Source organism: Suncus etruscus, chromosome 11 (genome assembly GCF_024139225.1).
Source record: "Suncus etruscus isolate mSunEtr1 chromosome 11, mSunEtr1.pri.cur, whole genome shotgun sequence".
Classification (NCBI taxonomy): Eukaryota; Metazoa; Chordata; class Mammalia; order Eulipotyphla; family Soricidae; genus Suncus; species Suncus etruscus.
In genome coordinates, this window is record NC_064858.1 from 36,157,690 (window position 1) to 36,178,596 (window position 20,907).

General features: G+C 43.3%; 2 protein-coding genes and 1 non-coding gene across 3 annotated transcripts in view; 1 reads left to right on the forward strand and 2 right to left on the reverse strand.

Annotated features, from left to right (window-relative positions):
• Positions 1–20,907, reverse strand: part of BORCS5 (BLOC-1 related complex subunit 5) — a 714,757-nt gene that overhangs the window by 551,646 nt on the left and 142,204 nt on the right. The gene's annotated exons all lie outside the window — the stretch shown is intronic.
• Positions 1–20,907, reverse strand: part of ETV6 (ETS variant transcription factor 6) — a 245,923-nt gene that overhangs the window by 92,843 nt on the left and 132,173 nt on the right.
• On the forward strand, positions 7,572–7,706 carry LOC126023231 (small nucleolar RNA SNORA51). The gene has a single exon (XR_007500432.1). It is a non-coding gene; the product is annotated as a small nucleolar RNA SNORA51 (small nucleolar RNA).

A 20,907-nucleotide genomic window follows, 5' to 3' on the forward strand; every position in this document is an offset into this window, starting at 1 on the left:
ATCATCCTGATTCTGTGGGACACAAGTGTCTCCTAGAAGTCTCTGTTGTCCTTGAAGAAATGCTGAGCAGGCTCACAAATGCCATGTCACGATTCAACTGTGACTCAGAAGGGGCAGTCATGAGGGAGCATGCATGCACACACTAACACAAAGAACCTTCCCATCTACACAAAAATGATGTTCATTGTCACCTTTTTCTGCTTAGGATTGAGACTGCTCCCCTTACTTCAGTACCTGTTTCCTGAGGTTCCCCACTATTGAGGGATCAGCTACTGAGAGCAGCCTGCTCTGTGATACACCAACTTATTGCTATCCTCTAACATCCATGCCAATCCTCAAACCAACCTTAATCTGGGGTGTAAACCATGGGAAGCCCACTTCTCTTTTTTTGTTTATAGGCTACACCAATTGATGTTTGGAGGTTACTACTGGATCTATGCTCAGCAGTGACTCCTGGTCTTGAGGGTGCCATACAAAGTGCCCATGATTAGAACTGTGTCAGCTGGATTCAAGGAAAGTTCTTTAATGCCTGGAGCCCCTCTCCAGACCTGGAAACATCCCTTTTAATAGACTTACAGGTCCTAGAACAACACCCTTTATTGCAGACCTTTCATTTACTTGATTTCCAAGTTTATCCCTCAACTTGACTTCAGGATGACAGTGCCTGAGTACAGTGATTTAGCGTTATCCCTAAAGAACAAATTCAGCAAACAGAGGTGAGGGCTCTAAGCCAATGGAATTTCATGTGTAGGAGTGTGGGGGGCAGGGAATGGGTGAAAATGCTTGGTTGACAAAGTGAGTCAAGAGTTCACCAGGGCCCGGAGAGATAGCACAGCGGCGTTTGCCTTGCAAGCAGCCGATACAGGACCAAAGGTGGTTGGTTCGAATGCCGGTGTCCCATATGGTCCCCCGTGCCTGCCAGGAGCTATTTCTGAGCAGACAGCCAGGAGTAACCCCTGAGCACTGCCGGGAGTGGCCCAAAAACAAAAAAAAAAAAAAAAAGAGTTCACCAGATGTGAGGATCCCCAGGTCTCAAGTTCATAGCTGCTAGCTGGCATTAAGGACCCAGATTTTTCATATGTCTTACTTCACATGAGGTCATCTGCTTCTACCTAACCCATTGGGGGGGGGTTTGAGTTACACCTAGCGGCATTCAGGGTTACTCCTGGCTCTATGCTCAGAAATCACTCCTAGCAGGCACAGGGGACCATATGGGACACCAGGATTCAAACCACCATCCATCCTGGATTGGCTGCTTGCAAGCCAAATGCCCTATGGCTGTGCTATTTCTCAGGCTCCTACCTAACCCATTTTTATGTGATGTTGCTCAGTTTTCCAGAGAAATCTCCTAGACCAACCGTCCTCTTCCTTGAAAACCAAATTCTGTTGCACTCTTGGATGTTCATAAGCGGCCTAGACACCCTTCCCAGAAATAATCCTGCCTTCTCTTTCTTCCATCTCCCCATCTACATTGATTAAGTTTCCTTTTGAAGGGGCACATCTGAGGCCAACTCATCCCTTTCCTACTGCAAAATACCATGGAGTATGGCCTCAATCTAGATTTAAGAGTTCTCACTGTACTGGGTCTGCTCCAGTCTTTGGACCCAGCAGATCATGCAAAAGGGGAAAGAAAAGATACAGGTTTGTATAGAGAGTGAGTCAGAGAGGAAATACTGGCAGTTGAGAGAGAAATAGAGTACTACTGGTAGCCAGAAGAGCAGTATTGACTAGCTGAATCCTACTGTCCATAGCAGAACCAATAAAGAACAAACTGGCTTTCCCTACAAACCACCCCCACCCCACATGACAGGCTCCAAGTACCTTTAAAGAGTGGCTACCAATAAAAGGCTCTATGGTGGGGCCAGATCCCACCCCGCTCAGTTCTTCTTCTCAGAGTTGAGAAGCCACTGGCTTGTTCGAAACAGGTTCAGTGAAAAGGTATCAGGTCCACGAGGAAGCAACGCTCAGGAAAATGCACAGGATTTCTGTGTCAACTTACATCCCTTCCCAGCTTTATTTCTTATAAGCAGGAAACTACAGGGTGTCTACTGGCCACAAAGACTTGTGTTCATTTGCAACACCACAGTTGGACTCACCAGATGTGTGTGGGTCAGGATTGTGAATGCATGTGTGAGTAACTGATGGTCTTTTTGGACATACTCCCAAGAATCTCAACCCAATAAAAGAATTGGCAGAATAGGTGGTAAAAAGGTGCACTGGAGACTTTGAGGGTCAAGGAAGTGTCTCTAAGAGGTGATAACTGAGGTGCATCTGGAAAAGGGGAGAGACAAAGTTCCAGTACTGTATCGAGGAATAACAAAGATGCAGGAAAGGAAGTACAAAAGCCCCAGGGTAGGATGATGGTGGCACTGTTCGGAGAATGAGGAGAGAGGCTGGGCTGTAGAGAAACGAGAAGGACAAAGGCAACAGAGAATGAAGCCAGAAAGGTGGGAAGGTGCCAGTGTATGGGTGTGTGTCCAGACCAGAGGGGACTAACTAGTTCAGGAGAACAGAAGATTTCCACATGGCAGCAGCACAATGGCACACCTTGATGGTTTTGCACAGCAGATGGCTCTGATTGTGGTTTGGTTAAGGGACTATGGCAGGTGGTAGTTGACAGGTAATCCTCAGTCTTCCTCATATGCTGTGAGTGACAGGACAGGGACCATACCAGTCTTGGTCATCAATACATACCCATGAGCTCCTAGTATACCGTTACCACCCATACATGATCTGCTGGAAGAAAGAGGGCAACAGCAAAGGCAGAATATGAAATTAGCTCTGAGATGCCAAAGCCCCAAGTCTTTCTAATACAACTAAGCAGATTCCCCCAAGGAGAAAGCTACTTAGCAGAATTCTGCGGTGGAAACTCATGATGTGATAATAATATCTCTGGATATTAGTAGGTTTGTTCTAGAGACACAGGTTCACTTTATAGATATACCACTGCAATATTATTTAAAGCAGGAAGGAATTGAAAATGTCATTCTTTTTCGGCAATCAAAATATGGTAATTAGTCAACAAACAAGTCTTTGTGAATGTATTCCAGATATTCCATTCTATAATATAAAACATAAAACAGAAAGTAAATCACATGGGAAGATAATTGAAATAGGCCTAATCCTTTGAGTTTTCCAAAAGTAGTCATGGTCTTACATCAGCATGTTTGAAGCTTATCCCTAGGCAGTTTCCCCCAAACTTTAAAAGTACATAATATAAAGTACTATCATAACCAAGAATTAGCTAGTGCAATTCACAGATTCAATTCATAAAGACAGCTTATCCTTATATATTCGCTGTTGTTTTTTAACCACACTGGGCAGTGCTCCAGGCTTAACTCCTGGTTCTACACCAAAGGACATTCCTGGCATGGAGTGACCATGTAAGGTACCAGGGTTTGAACCAAGATCAGTTATGTGGAAGGCCCTACCTGCTGTATTATCTCTCTCATCCCTATGGTTAGTTCTAAAACACTTACAGCTTTCACACTTCCTGAAAATTAAGTCAAAACCCCTTTTACAATTCATTCATTCATTCATGCAGTATGTGAAGGATACAATCTGAAGATATGCCCAGTTCATTGACTTATTAACAATGCTTAAATGATCGGTCCTATAAAAAAAAATTAAAAGAGACTACCAGCTTATAGCAGAAATATGGGAAAGGATACTGGCAGAAACATTCATCAAATACAGCATTTCTCAGAAAAGAAGGTGGCAACTAACCCCTAACCCAGGAAAACAAGTATCAAGAAACTTATCAAAAATTGTACTTGGGGGTCAGAGCTCAGAAGGAGGACATTTGCCTCGCATGTGGTCAACCCAGGAAAACCCTGGTTTGATCCCCAGTATCCCAGATGGCCGAGCCTGACAGGAGTGGTATTTGAGAGCAGGGCTTCCTGAGGTGGGCGGGGGGAGGGAGAGAGAAAGAGAGAGAGACAGAGACAGAGAGACAGAGAGAGAATTGTATTGTACTTGGTTGAATGGTTGAATCAATTGAGAGTTATTTTTGATAAATCCATTATATGGGAAAAGATAGAGGCTGGGGTCAACTATGTTATCACATAACCAGATAGCCTAAGTCATAATAAATCTCCAGCTAGCCAACTATAAGGGATAATACAGGTGATGGATGACCAAACCTTTCAATGATAAACTTGGGTGAGCGCTACTAAGGGAACTAAAAGAATTCCCAACTCTGGAGATATATGAAGCTGAGTTCAGCCCCAAGAGATGATTTAGGAGCAATCAGCTTTGCCCTAATGCAGTAAATAACAAAATAATCTGCCACAAATCTAATACAGGCAAGTGAACTTATGGTCCAGATCAGTTGCCCTGTGATCAGTCATTCCCCTATTTACAAAAAATGTCAAATAAATCCTACTGCCAATGTTATAGTCAATAGTATATGTAGATGACAGGGATTAATGAAGTTCCTGATTCATAAGTGATTGAGGGAGGGAAAGAAATGTCTGTTGAATTCATAAGCCTCTAACATTCAGGAGTTCTAGCAATGTCTTTAAAATGGGGTGAAGAGAGTTATAGAAGGTAAGGAGCTTGCCTCACATGCTGCCAACCCTGATTCAATCCTTGACACTCACAGATGGTCTCACCATCTGAGCCTCACCAGAAAAGACCCCTGAGCACAGAGCCAGGACTAGTCATGGTGTACTGCTGGGTACATTCCCTAAACAAGACCAAAATAAAATGCATGAACCAGTCAGATTTTGAGCAGAGCCAGCCAGATTTTGAGCGGGGCCTGCCAAACATTTGGATAGAGAATGGCCCTGTAGATAGCAGTGTCACTAGAAATCTAAGCAGTCCCTTCAAGCATGACAGCTGAGTTGCAAGGATTTGTCAATCGCAGAGGTAGTGTCAGCTTCTGGAAAAAACTGCTCATGGTAAGCTCCTGAGAATGCATTCTTGCCCTCTCAGATTTGGAGCAAGTGGGGCAGGCAGGGTGCTGCAGGCTCCTGGACAGCTGAGGTTAAGAGATTTAAGTGGTTCATGTTATCAGCCCCCTGCAAATGTCCTCACCAACAGGAAGTTTCCCCAGAATTTCCATCACAGGAAATTTCCTGTGAGGAAGCCTTTACTGCACAAACAAAGAGTTCCTCAGCTTACCACCCACCCTACCCATCTCCCCCACCCACCCCAAACAGTAGAGGCGGTTGAAGCTGTTGTGGGCAAAAGGGGGGGGGGGATGAATCAGGCTGGAAGGCTGTGTGTATGTGTGTGTGGCGGGGAGGGGTCAAGGGGCGGATGGCATGGGAAGAAACAGGAGGAACAAAGAAGTTCTTTGACTTCCTCTGGCCTTGGAAATGTCAGGAAATTGCTTACTGACTGGCACCCGCTGGCTGGCTTTTACCCCCTACCTCGCCTGCAGTTTTACCCACTACCTTCCAGGCTGAACTGAAAGACACCATCTTGATGTGAATGTGGGGTCTGCTGGCCAATCTTCACCTCTGAACCCATTTCTTCATGAGTACCAAGGGGGACTGAGATGGGAAACAAGACAGATCACCCCAGTGCTTGATAAGCTAGAAGACCTTGCAAGCCCTAAGATAGTGTCAACTTAGCATCACAATATTCTTAACCAATGCCAAGGCCCATAGTGTATTATCCACAGAAAGGGGAAGTGTTCTTGTGGTTCCCATTTTACTCAGCAATCTTTGTCTGTGACCCATGAACTCAACAAAAGCACAGGAGGTGAATCTGGAGTCGAATGGCCTAAACTTTTAATTTACCTCAAGATTCACTGCATTTCCCCAACCATCAGAGGCAGCTTCCAAAACTAGGAAATGGGCATAATTGCTCTAGAGTACAGCCAGAGTTGCCTCTTGAATTAAATTAGACAATTTTTTAAAAAACAAACTCTGAAAAACACTGACTTTTTTCTTCTAAAGGTCAGGGCTTTAAACAGAAAGGTTAGCTGAGAGGTCAAAATATTCAGTTCTCTTCCAGTTAAATTTTTGTTTCTCTGCTCACAGAGTTGGCACTCCTCACAGCCACATGAGGCACAATCTCAGGGGTGGACAAGGACAACCTTTCAATGAACAGACCCACTTTTTGCTTTCCCTGCATTTGTGCTTTTATTTTTAAATCCATGATGTCACAGTTGAATCCCAGAAGGTATCCTAAGCCTAGTATTACCTAGAAAAATACTCAAATGTTTGTTGCAAAAATACCTCCCCCCAATTCTTTCCAGGGAACATTTGGTTTCATACTCTTGAACACCTTAACTACACTTTCTCCCCCACTCCCCCCCCCCCCCCCCCCCGCCCCCTACCCGGGACTAAACTGAGGTCTCATTGTGCTTTGCCACTGAGTCACCTCCCTGGTCTTGAACCTCTTTTTACAAGATAATTCTAAGGACTTATTTTTATTAAGGGCAATATCATTGCCCTTCATTTACAGATCTCTTTTAAAAAGAGGCCTTTGTTCTAATTTATTAAAATAGAAAAGGGAGAGATTCTGAGAAATGAAGACATTGAAAACAGAAATTTAAAATTGTGACAATGGAGCATATAAGCCAAATGACAAAAGAAGACAACACAGACGGTCACCAAAGTACATGGCCACATAGATTCAATAACAACAAGACCATTTGGCCTGTCAGCATACAGTATGAGTGTCATCTTGGCCTCCCCAAGTTCCTTCCCTTAAAATCTAGCGTATTCAATGTCATCAGCCATGTGCTAATGTTCCCTCTGGCCACACTCATGAGGTGATGCAGACATACCCATGAAAAGAACAGCTCATTCACTCCCATGCAGTGAGCAGCCTTGTTTATGGAATGTCAGGACAGAGAAAGGCATGCACAGAGGGTAGGCAGGTCATCTCCATGACCCATATAATGACCTGGGCTTCTTTTTAGACTTGTAAAACCTCCCTGCCCCTAGTAGAGATCCCCAAAGTTAAAAAAATAGAGTTAGATATAAACTTGCCACCAAGCTGTGACTTTGATCTTGAAATGCAACACAGTGAGCTCTACAAAGAGGGGTTGTGTATTGATGAAGTGGTGTGAGAAGGTTGCAGAGAATAAAGTGGCTCTCAGGCCAAGCAAATGCTCTTGGAATACTCTTCTAAACAGAAATCACCCAAGTAGAGAGTGAAGGCTCCTAGAAATCATTCATGTGACTCGGAAGCAAACCACATGGAAGAACTCATTGGCAGACTCTAGGGCATATGCCTCTGAACCAATCAGCAGTCATCTTCCTGTTCTTCAGCCCCTTTTACTGGCTGAGTGATGCTCATGCCTGCCTGGGGGGTTGGAATGGGTCATTCCCCAGGTTAGACAGAGCAGCTGAGAATAAGAGAAACAGAGTGACACACACAGCCAGGGCCACTCACTCCTCTCCTCCTCATACCCTTTATGTTTTTGTCTTAGTCTTGAAGCTCTGGTCATGTTATCATCTCTCTCCCAAAGCACCACAGCAAATCTCCTTGCAGGAGACCCAATCTAGACACTGAGGAGTTTGGTCAAGGGTACCAATCAGGACTGTGTGTTTGACTAGCATCAGGGCAAGAATGCACCAGGTTCTAGGGTAGTTTTAAACACACTTACTGCAGACTTCCTAGTGCTTACCACAGGCTGTGTCTTTATACCAGTTGTATAGAAAGAGAAGGCACAGTAAATGTACCCTATATAATACACCTCAGCCCAGGCCTTTTGTTTGGTCTGTATTGTTAAGGGGGTGAGGGGGGAGAAACACATGGAAAATACATACGCTACCAACTGGATCTCTGACCTCCATCCTTCCCTAGCAATCCTGCAATATTTCTGTGATGCTTAGGGAGTCAAAGAGGTCAGCTAAAGAACTGCTTTTCTGTCTTCCACCAAGTGGAATCCAATCATCAAATGAGACACCAGCCATTGTGAAGGGGCTAGGGCTCATGAGAGGCTCAGAGCAGGACACTTTACACAGGTTTACTCAGGGCTGCAAGACTGAAGGCCACAGGTTAATGTACCTGAGCTTGTTTGGGGGTACTTGAAGGAAGCACCTGAGGTGGTGATGGTAAGAATGGCTGGCAATAAAAAAGGCTGAGCACATGAAGACAACTAAGTTCCCCAGGAATGTGTGTTAAACCTGCATTAGCCCATTCTCTCCTCAGGCTACAAGCATAAAAATGTCTGTGGGCTGTTGTCTCCTTGTCTTCCTCTCCCTTCCCCCCCCAAGTACAGCTGTGGTCAAGGGCCTGCAGCCAAAAGTCCCACAATGCACTACTCTACAGGAAGTTCCCAAGATCTCTTCCTGAACAGGAAATTTCCTGTGGTCCAACAGACATTCCTCTCAGCGTTTATCACTCACATACATTTGTTTTGGCAGATACTGGGTCTTGGGCAAGAACAACAAGAAACGGTTGAAGGGAAAGCCACTGGGGGACTTGAAGAAGGGGTGGGGAGATACATCTCTTATAGGAGAAGAGAGACACTGAATTCACATATACCTTGAAAGAACAAATACTGGCCAAATAGACTTGAGATCTCAAATGTCAGGGACTAGAAAGGTCAAGCTGGGCACACCTGAATTTTACTTTAAGATTAAGTGAAGGGATACAGGCTAGGGAAGGGAGGAGACAGCTTCAGAGCAGTATGTAAACTCTCCTCTTGTCAGACAGTTTCTCACAGAGAGCAAGCATGCCTATAAAGTGACTTAAGCCTTAAATCTAATTATCAGTTCCTATGCATGTGCCTTCATATCTTTTATTTCCTCACTACACACACAATGTATGTCAACCTCTTCCATTTTGAGTCTTTTCTTGGGTGGCTCATGGCCAGCCTGTCAATGTCTGAACTGGAAGCTAGAGGAAGTGATAGGAGATTTTGGCCATCACCATCTTCCCTCCCTGCTGGCCTTTCGGTTCACAAACTATAGTCCAAGCTTCACCTACTTCCCCAAACAGGATTCTTCAACATGAAGAGCACATAATATCCCCTCAAATATTCTTTCACAGCCTCGGGGGTGAATTTTAATCCTTTAGCTCATCACTCTAGTCCCTTCAGGCCTCTCTTTGTAGTCTTTTCGTTCTCTCTAGTCATTAGTATCTGGCTATTTCTAGAACAACATATTTTCAATGTTGTTTGTTTCAATGCTTGGACTCAACTTTTACATTCCTTCATGACCAGCTTTCTTAAGTCATGGTTTCCCTGTGGGTCCACGGTACTGGAAGTTTGCTGGTTAGTTATTGGTCTTCCCTGTGAAAAGACAAGAATCATCTTTGTTTGGGAATCACAGTACAAATATTGTGCCTGGCATGTAACAGAGTTTGATAGATCTTTTTGGGAAAGATAATAGTCTAAAATTATATCCTCAAGCGGTATTAAAAACAACTAGGGGTTTTCTAGTTTCTACTAGAAATTAATGAATGAAATCACACCACTATCTCATAGCTAATAATAATAGTAAAGCAATCTTATATAATGAGCATTCTGACCATCTTGTAATTCTATAATACCCATTGAAATTCCTTCAAACCATGCCCATTTTCTTTAAGACAAGTGGTATGCACTCAACAGTCCTGTTTCTTCTACTTGGGTTTCCACTGTAATGTGATGCTGGATCTAATCCTATAGTTCTATGACTTAATGAACATTAATCCTCTTCAGAAGTTCCTCTCCATGCAAATTTTATACCTAATTCTGCTCTTATCAAGTGGAAGCTTGGCCTGTTCATGAAAATCAGTGACTGTCTCCCCAACTGCTGGCCTTCTTGCAGCATTCTCTGTTACCTCAAAAAAAATCTTTGCCAATAATAGATCCCTTTATATTGGGATATATCCCCAGTTCTTTATGACACAAGTTCTATAATGGAATCCTAGTTTCTGTGGCTGAGCTTCTACTATCTGCTCTCTGAGTCCATGTTTCCACATGTCCTGGCATCTATCAACACCATGCCCTTCTCCTACACTCAATAAAGACTGGCTTCACCTTCCTCCCATGAGCTGATCCTCAGTTCTCCTTGATTGTCTTGATCTGGTGGGCAAAATCCTGGTTCTAAAACTGTGAATTTCTTGAACAATTTTCCTTTATTTCTGTGTTTCCACTTTTGAAGAAAACAAAATAAATAGCCTCTTAAAAAACTGAACATTTTTTTTGGTGGGGGGCACACCCACCAGCACTCAGGAGTTACTCCTGGCTCTGTGCTTGGGGGGGGGGCCATATGGGATGCTGGGATTCAAAAAAGGGTCTGTCCTGTTTTGGCTGCATGCAAGGCAAACAAATGCCTTACACCTGTTCTATTGCTCCGGGCCCCAAAACTGAACTTTTCTTTTTTTTGGGGGGAGGGGGGTTTGGGCCACACCCATTTGATGCTCAGGGGTTACTCCTGGCTATGCGCTCAGAAATTGCACCTGGCTTGGGGGGACCATATGGGATGCCGGGGATCGAAGCGCTGTCTGTTCCTTGGCTAGCGCTTGCAAGGCAGACACCTTACCTCTAGTGCCATCTCACCGGCCCCATCTGAACTTTCCTTAATACTTGCTTTGGACCTGTGAAGAGCATTATTTTGGATCACTAGCACACTTTTCTAGGTTCTTTACAGGAGAGAAAGGATCTTTTGTTGATTACAGGACATTCACATGCTTTAAGAAGGCAATAAAACCTGATCTGAAGAGCTTATCCTACAATATATATCCAAAGACTAAAAAACACTACTTTGAAAAGATGTCTATCTCTATCCCAATGTTCACTGTGGCACTATTCACATTATCCAATATATGAAAACAATCTGCAATGAATGGATAAAGAAGGTGCACTATTTATACACAGTGGAATACTACTCAACTATTAAAAACAAGGATGAAATAAATTTCATCTGTAGCAATACAAATGGAACTGGAGATCTTGCTAAGTGAAGTGAATTAGAAGGAGAAAGATGGGATAGTTTCATTCCAATGTGGAATATAAAGAAATAATCAAATGCACAAAGAAATAAAAAACAAAAACAAATCCTTAGATTTTGACAGCAGAAAGGTGGTTACCAGAAAGGAAGGGGGATTAAAGAGATAGTAAGAGGGGATTGGATGAATGGTGGTGATGAGTTCTCAACCTGAACCATCCAAGGACAGGTGTTATTTCTAAGACCACCAATTAAATACCTCATGTTTCCACACTTTTATTTACATTTTTGTTTCTAAGCCACATCTGGAGGGGCTCACATCAGTAGCCAACCCTGGCACTGCACTCAGGAATCATTCCTCACAAACTCAGGAGCCAGATGTGCTGTCAGAGATCAAACTTGGATCAGCTATGTACAAGGCAAATGCTTTGCCTACTGGATTGCCACTCTCACTCCAAATGGTGTTTCCACTCATTCCTTCCTTGCTGGGCAGAGAATAACACAGATTTAAAAAGCAATCTTTATTTATACACCATGATTACAAACATGTTTGTAGTTGGGTTTCAGAAATAAAAAGAATACCCCAGGCCCGGAGAGATAGCACAGCGGTGTTTGCCTTGCAAGCAGCTGATCCAGGACCAAAGGTGGTTGGTTCGAATCCCGGTGTCCCATATGGTCCCCTGTGCCTGCCAGGAGCTATTTCTGAGCAGACAGCCAGGAGTAACCCCTGAGCACCACCGGGGGTGACCCAAAAACCAAAAACCAAAAAAAAAAAAAAAAAAAAAAAAAAAGAATACCCCACTTCACTAGTGCAACATTCCCACCACCAATGCCCCCCCCTCCCACCTCCCCCACTCGCTGTCTGCATTCGAGACAGGCATTCATTCACTCATTGGAATCATAACGATTTCCTTTCAAATCCTCAACACAGTAAATTTCAAGTTGAATGACACTAGACAAGTCATCTCTGGTCACTGCATCCATATCTTTTTCTGGAGACTAAGGTGAATACCATCCAGCTTGTAGTTGTTCTGAGGTTTAAGTAAACTGGGCCAGAGACAAATAGCATGGAGCAAGCAGAGAAGAACCCTGGTCAAGGATCAGATGGTGGGGCCGGAGAGATAGCATGGAGGTAAAGCATTTGCCTCGCATGCAGAAGGTCGGTGGTTCAAATCCCGGCATCCCATATGGTCCCCCGAGTCTGCCAGAAGTGATTTCTGAGCATAGAGCCAGGAGTAGCCCCTAAGTGCTGCACGGTGTGACCCTCCCCACCAAAAAAAGAATCAGATGGCTGTGACTGTGCTTTCCTTGGTATTTAAGAGTCTAAGCCTGTCTCTCCTCTCTTTATGAATGTATTCTAACTCCTATGCTCCTATTTGTAGGATATTCACCTAGCTGGAAGCTGAGCTTCTGCATTTTATCTGCACAAAATGGAGGCTTCACTTGAAGCAGAGAAAAAGAAATCTTAAGAATATGGCCTCTAAGATCAAATTCTTTGTGACTGTTTTCTAATTTTTTTGAAATTGAGCTATAAACTCTGGGTCAGGTAAGAGATCTAAAGTAACATTTATTCAGTCTTTACTATGTGCCTGGCATGGTAATATTTCACACTGGGGTTCTAATTCATCCTGAGGACAATCTAATGAAGGCTCTATGGTAATAATAAACCCAATTCTCTAAGTCTTTAGAGACAGGTGAGATAACTTTCTAAGATTCTCAAAGTTATTAAAACTGACCTCGTCTCAAATTTTAATGGTCTTCATGAGACTGTACCTGAAAAAAAACGTACAGGCACATCAACTATTAACTCACTTTAAAAAAGAAACCAAAGAGTGATAGCACAGCAGTAGGGAGTTTTCCTTGCATGGTACTGACTTGGAATGAACTTGGGTTCGATTTCTGGCATCCCATATAGTCTCTTGAGCCGCCACGAGCGATTTCTGAGTGCAGACCCAGGAGTAACACACCTGAGGGCTGCTGGGTGTGCCTCAAAAACCAAAAAGAAACTGAGACCCAAGTCAGATGTTCTCATTCCCCTCTGCACAATATTCTCTTTGTGTATGTGCTGTGGGAAGAACATTTGAAGTCTAGCATCTGGGTGGTTATGTCTCTGCATGGTGCAAGCAAAGAGGCAAAACCAACTTAGTTACAAGGCCCTGAAAGTCAATGCCAATTCAGGGCAATGAATGCACCAGGGCCTGATGGGTACTCAAGATGTTCTTTCTGGCTCTATTATGTGTTCAGGTGGTGGCCTGGTTTTTGTGGCGAGGAGCCCACCTTCATGGGCACCACCAAAGCCAGAACAGTGGGAGGTTCTGCTCCTGAGACTCCAGCTCCAAGTCAGAGAACTGGAGACAGAATGTCTTCTGAGGAGGCAGACGGGAGTTGGCAGCACCTTACCTTTTCTCATTCAAAGCCTTCTCTCATAGAGTCATGTTTAAATTTTATCAGGTGTATATATTCAGCTTAATTTTTTACAAATGTTACACAATGAGGCTGAATGTAAATGAGACAATCCTAGAAGTATTAAAACATCAATATTTATGGGGCCAGAGCGCTAGTACAACAGATAGGGTGTTTACCTTGCATGTGGCTGACCTGGGTTCTGTCTCTGGCATCTTAGTCCCCCAAACTTGCCAGGAGTGAACACAGAGTCAAGAGTAATCCCAAATGCTGCTAGGTGTGGCCCCCCCCCAAAAAGAAAAAAAATTAAAAAATATCAATGTTTAGTTTCAACTCATAGAGAAACACTTAACACAACACACACAGTCCAACTATTTGTTGTACAAATAGTACAAACAGTACAACTATTTGCCTAGAATGCAACCATCAGGGTTCAATATTCAGGATCCCATATGGCCCCCTGAGCTTCGCTAGTGCAGAGCCAAGAATATGTTCAAAGTGGAGATGGCCACCAAACAAAATAAACAAAAGACAACACACACAGATAAACCAATTACAATTAGGTAATTCATGACCTTTAATACTTAGAAGAGTGGCCTTTGATCAGTGTTTTATTTTAACAAAGTTACTGCTACTTTATACATGGTCTTCCTGGGTTATGTAGTGGTACTATTAGAAAGAGACAAATAAATATTGATCTATAAACATTCTTATTATAATGTTTTCTTCCCTCCCTTTGTGGCCCGTAAAATATTTCTATTTTCACCATCTGTAGAAGCAATAAGGTTGAATAGCATCACAAATAGTTTGGTCAGCTAGAGTCACAAATAGACTGAGGTAGATAGGACGATTCAATAAGTTTTGTGGGCAGTTAGCATAAAAGTAGAGGCCAGGTGTAAATGAGGCCAGTAAGATCAGATCCCAAATGTAGACGTCACTGATGAGATCAGAGTCACTGGATGTAGAAGTGACTAGTGAGGTCAGATCTCAGGTGAGTAGAGCATTGACAAAGAAACATCCACCAGCCACTTAGGGAGAGTAATTCCATTTATTTTAGGTGGGAAAGGGATAAATATAGTATAGAGAGTAAGGTAGAGACTAAGGTGTGGACTCTGTGTCAGCCAATCAGGTAGGAGGTGACAGGGGATTACCAGAGGGTGTGTGGTTCTGTGTTTAGAGAAGACAGGGTAAAGGGATTAAGGAAAGCAGGGTGTATGCTCTGAACTTTAAAGCAGGGTGTATGCTTAAGGTGATTAGCTACATGGAGAAAATAAACAAATGTATGCACCAACAACAAATATCATTTGCTGTCTGCACAGAAAGATAACTAGACACAATTCGTTTCTGGGAACCACTAAGAAAAATAATGACTTTCTCCTGCCAAAATCCAGGCTCCTAAAATATTGATGCCCATAAACCCAAGGTGACAGTTTTATCTTGCACAGCCATAAAAGAATGGATCATGGTAGCACTGAGCAAGGAAGATAACCCTAAGAGATCGAACATCTTGGAGCCCTGAGAGCTGCAGGTATGAGTTAACACCGAAGCTGACCCCTTTTGTGTCAGGAGTCTCTTTTCCTTTAATTGTGCATCAAGCACCAGTATGCTATTTTTAACCCCCAAGTTCTAGACAGCTGAGTCTGGTGAGAATGAGATATCTGAGTACTCAGGCAACAGCTTGACACAAAACGCCCAGAGCTCATAGAGAGAGAAAATCTTGCAGTGTTCACACACAATTCTGAACCAGAATGGCCCAGAGTTCTGGGCACGGGCTCAGGTAGGGACCAGTTTATAGGCAGCATCTTCTCTATCTTTAAGTCCTGCCAGTGTCCAGGTCCAAAGGTGTTTCAGTGTCCTGGGAGCAGGCCCAGGTAAAGAGGAGAAAAGTGCAGAGAAGGGAGGGAGAGAGGAAGGCTGATGCAGCCTGGACGAGACGTTACTGCTCCTTTCTTGACTTCATGCAGCTCCATTGTGCTTCTAAGAAAGCAGGATTCAGCGGGCGTCAGAGCGCTGGGCTATATTTATCCCCATCCAGCTGCCCAGTTGCTGAGCTTTTCACAATTACAAACAGCGGGAGCGCAAACTGCCTTCCAGAAGGACCATTTTCTCGTGGTATTTATTCTGGATTTCTCTAAGATAATCTCAACTTTTTTTTTTTTTTTTAAGGAAATGGGAGAAGAAAATCCTATCTCTTCTTCCCAGGTTGGGGAACCCAGTTCTCTGCAGCCTCTGAGAAGAGGGTTGTTTCCTAAGTGGACCCCCAGCAGAAGAAGTAAAACTCATGGAAACTCACATGCACACCCCGCAGTGTCACCCCAAGATGCTGGGGCTGGAGATTTTGACACCAAAGGCTTTTTCCTGCCTCCCAGAGCAGAACAAAGTAACACCGAGAGAAGAGCCAGGCTCCGCATGCTTTGGAAGTCATCTTGGACTCAGGCTAGCCTGCTGCTGCACATCTGGTGACCTGAGTTCTCAGGGCCTCACGGCTCCCAACAGCCCTTTCGAGAGAGCTACTGGTCTGGCGTGAGACTGTCTGCAAGAAGAAGAGCAGACGAGTGTGGGGCTCATTGGCACATATCTAAAATGCTTTCCAAAGCATGTCTTGGACTTTTTGGTGACGACTAAGTTTAACAAACCTACGATCTAACTGGCCGGTCCAGAACAAAACAGCTCTGGGTGGGGAGGTGTGCACCACAAAAAGGTAAGCTTTGAACACAGAACCTACCACTACTCACTAGCATGTTGGCCTCCTGAGCCTCACTTTAATTTTTTTTTTAAATTAGAGGCTATTCCAAGGGGGTGTTCAGGGATCATTAGGGTCATATCTGGCAGTGCTGGGGGAAGGGGAATTCATGTGGGGCCAGGGATCGAACTCAGGCCTTGCTGAAAGAATGCAAGGGCTCCATCACATTCTGGTGCATCCTTGCCACTCAGCACAGCTTCCTCAACTTAGAACTTTCACAAAGGGCTCAAACATGTGAGTGGATATAACATGCCTAGGACAGGCTCTGGCATTAAACACACAGTGGGAACTATTTTGTAACCCAGAGCTCGGATGCCATTCTCTGTTGTTATAAGAATGAAAAAAAATCAGGGCCGGAGAGATAGCATGGAGGTAGGGCGTTTGTGTTGCATGCAAAAGGACAGTGGTTTGAACCCTGGCATCCCGTATAGTCCCCGAGCCTGCCAGGAGTGATTTCTGAGCGTAGTGCCAGGAGTAACCCCTGAGCACTGCCAGGCATGACCCAAAAACCAAAAAAATAAAAAAATAAAAAAAAATAAATAAATAGAGAAAAATATGAACATAAAAGGTTTTTGTGGGGGTTTTTTTTTTTGGGCCACACCTGGTGACGCTCAGGGGTTACTCCTGGCTATGTGCTCAGAAGTTGCTCCTGGCTTGGGGGACCATATGGGACACCGGGGGATCGAACCACAGTCTGTCCTAGGCTAGCGCTGGCAAGGCTACCTCTAGCGCCACCATGCCGGCCCCAAGAGTTTTTTTTTTTTTTTAAATAGATTATAGTAGAATATTTATTTTTAGAATCAGCATTCACATTTTTATAATGTAAGAATATCCATGATGAGGGCCCGGAGAGATAGCTCAGCAGCGTTTGCCTTGCAAGCAGCTGATCCAGGACCAAAGGTGGTTGGTTCGAATCCCGGTGTCCCATATGGTCCCCCGTGCCTGCCAGGAGCTATTTCTGAGCAGACAGCCAGGAGTAACCCCTGAGCATCGCCGGGTGTGACCCAAAAACCAAAAAAAAAAAAAAAAAAAAAAGAATATCCATGATGTAAACAGTGCTTTGGAGATTTTGCATCTCTCCTTTCACCCTCACCTTCATCCTTATACCCATCTATGATTTTTTTTTTAAGGGTGTGTCCATACTCAATGATGCTCAGCTCAGGGCTTACTCCTAGCTTTGCACTCAAGAATTACTTCTTGCAGTGCTCAGGGGACCATATAGGATGCAGGAATCAAATTCAGGTCAGTCTCGTGCATGGCAAGCACCCTACCCACTATACTATGGCTCCAGCCCCACCATCTATGATTTCTATCGATAATTCTATAACTAGATATATAAAATTTGATCCTTCAAGCGATTATATGTCCCAAAATTGTATTAAACGAAAGGTTGCTACTAATTCTCAAATAAAATAACCACTTAGAGCAGGGGTCTCAAACTGAATTTACCTGGGAGCCGTAAGAGGCAAAGTTGGGGTGAGGCAGGGCCGCATAAGGAATTTCACTTACCGAATATTCACAATAAAAAAATCACATTAGTAAGAAAAACTTCGGAATGAAACTTCTCAGGGTATGCGAATGTTTAATGCGATTTTTATTGTGATTATTCAGTAAGCGAATAATCGCGAATACTGCGATACTTGAAGGCCGGCCACGGGCCACAAAATGTTGTACGGAGGGCCGCGAGTTTGAGACCCCTGATTTAGAGTCTTCTGAATCACTTATGCAAAAATAAAATCTAATGCTTTTTATTTCTTCCCTTTTCTCAGTCTTTGTGCAGGCACAAATTGGGGTGTGTTGGCTTTCTAGCTAATGAACCCCTCTAGGAGATGAGACCTGAGTTTGAACAAGAAGGAAATAAAGGGAATCCAACTCACAGCCTCTTTGGGTCCCACTCAAGAGAGTAGATTTGGTGCAAATGCAAGTGCTTATTGATTTGGGCTAACACCTGGAAAACTTCAGCCTGAGAACTGAGATATTAATGCATGCTCTCTACCAGCTGATCTGATGGTCTCTACAGCTGATCTATGAACCAAGGGAAAATGGCACCAACAACGAGGCAACATGAGGTCTAACTGGTTGATAAAGCAGGAGGGTCAGGTATAATGCCTCAGGTTCCTGGACAGACAGACAGACACACACATGCATAGATAGGTATGTGTGTTATATATTAATAAATATACATCCATTCATGTTTTAACAGCGATTTTAGTATGTAAGTTTTGAGTCTTTATGCCAAGAGCTGGAGAGCTGGCCCCTTTGCTTCATTTTTCTTCCTCCTTAAACTATCATCCACACAGTAATTTCCTTCAGTGACATCATCCTGCCTGTCCCAAGTTCTCAAAATGTCTCACTTGCATTTTCTCCAGAAAACTGGAGCTCACTTTTGCAACATACTTGGATTACACGTTGAAAATTCTGATTAAGTGGGTATGAAAAAGGAATTGACATCTTTCTCTAAAAAGGTCATCCTGTGAATCTGTTGTGTGGCTGGGTTTGAGATTCACTGGATATAAAACTTGTGGAAAATTTCTAAGTCTTATAAAAGCAGAAGTTTTTAATAAGAGAAAATTTATACATATCTAATATGTACCTGTCAGGAGTCTAAGAGATTTACATACATTAATTAGTTTATTATTAGCTTATATATTGACTTTTTTAATTTAAAGAAAGGGTGTTATTATCAAAACAAAAGCCTAAGCCATTGAGTTTTTGGGTCTGTTTTCATTTGGGCCATACCTAATAATACTAGGGATAGAATCCAGGGCTCCCACATGTGAAGTCGGCACTCCATCCCTTTGCACCATCTCTCTGCTCCTAAGCAGAACTACACACAGTTTCTCCATCACTTTCTTGTAACAAAGGAGACATCAATTGTTTCCATTGATAGGACAGAAGAATACCAACACAGACATTCTCCAGCATATGACCAGCCTGTACTTATCTAAAGGTAAGAAAACAATCCACAGTAAGCATTTCAATTGACAATGCCTTCCCTCTGTCCGACTGACAAAGTTCTAGTTTGACATGTATAAGAACACATATATTTTAAAGACTGTCAGATCCATCAAAGTTTGAGGAAGTTAATTTTAGGTCTACTTTCTCCTAATTCCTCCAAAATAACAGCAAAGAGTTGAGGGGGGGGGTGGTTTAAGTGAGGGAAACTAGTTTTATTTAGAGGAGAGAGTCCTATTAACATGAAAGAACACTAACTTTAAAGAATTTTGGATCAGGAGATGTGGTTGATTCAGAATGGAGTACCAACAGCCAAGAGATTTTGTCTTGTTTTTGGATCCCACCCGGCTATGCTCGGAATTAACTCCTGGCTGGGTGCTCACAGATCATATGTGGTACCAGGAAGTGAACCAGAGATGACCATGTGTAAGGTGGAAGAGGAAAGGAGGATGATGAGACGAAGATGAGAGGGAGAAAGAAGAGATGAAGAAGGAAGAGGTAAAGGAGGAGAAAGGAGAATTAGGGGCAGGGAGTGGGAAGAGAGAAAGGAAAATTTGTACAAATGAAAAATCAGCAGCATGAGCATATATGTGCCTAAATTATTAGAAATAAATGACAAAAGCATCAGGTAAAATGCCAGAAGACCTAAGTGAGCAGAAATCAGGCATGTGCACAGGGGAGTGAGGAGCAAAGGGGCATGGAGAGGTTTTAAAAAGAGCGCTGCATAAGGGTTACTACTTCAACTCTACGCATGGGGTGTCTAGTACTATAGGCTGAAGCAATGGACAGTGGGACTGTTGCTCTAAGACATAAAATCCAAGGACACAGCAGTTTGTTTCTTTTGCTTTCAAGGATACTCTTTCTCAAGTGCGAGGACAAGATTGCATTGCCCAACCACCTTTTGGAAGGCAGAATTGTTATATTCATTACATGCTGTGGAAGGGATAAAAAGACTCCAATTGTGGGGAAGACTGTTAGTCAATTAAAGGTTTTATTAGTTTAATTTTTAACAAAAAAATATACTCTTTGAAACCTTGAAAGACTAACTTGATGTCATGTTAACAGCCAGTCCTGTCAGAACTGGGGAGGATGTGGAAGTGATGTCAAATGAACTGCCTGGGGACTAGGAACTTACTTACTTTTGGTCAATAGTAACCTCTTAATGGATATTTGTGGACAGGGCTCCCTCTGCATGGAGAGGAAAAGCATAAATGAACTCCCTGTAAATGCTTTCTTATTGTGGTTTCTCCGGCAATTAATGCCCCGTAACAGGCTCCGGGTGTGAAAGCCCTCAGCTGGGGAAGACAAACCAGGCTGTCTTGCTGGCTCCTGGCATTCTTTCCTTTTTACCTTTCTCTCTGCTGTATCTTTTTGCATGAAACCAAAACTGGAGCGAGGCAAGTAGGGCTCTTGCTTAGAAAACTGCTTTGGTTTCGATTCTGAACAGCTATTTGGAGATTCCAGGTACAAAACCAAGAACTATTTCCCTTATCCTGGCTCAGCTACCGACTCCAGCAGGAGTCTGAACAGTTGGCTTAACCTCTGTTTTCACTTTGCTCCTATGCAAAATGGAGGCACCCTCGCTCTCTCACTTCCCTTCAATGGTTCACTGGAGACCAGAGACAGCAACAGAAAGACAACATGGGCCAAATAATGGAATCTGAAATGCTTCCATTTTCATAACACAAAGCACTGACAGGACTTCCAATAAAATATCTGATCTAACCTAATCTAGCTAAAATATTATCATTTAAATGTGCCCACAACACAGAAAAGGAATGAGATGGTACATGTTGTCTGTGTGAGACCCAGAGTCCTGGTGGGGCCTGCACACTGGCTTCACGTGGCCAGTGGCTATCAGTGTGGGCAGAACAGCATGAACAGTTGATTCTTAGAGGATCGTGCTTACCCAAGAGTAGTTACCAAGAATAATGAATTTGTTTTCACACTGATTATAACTTGAGA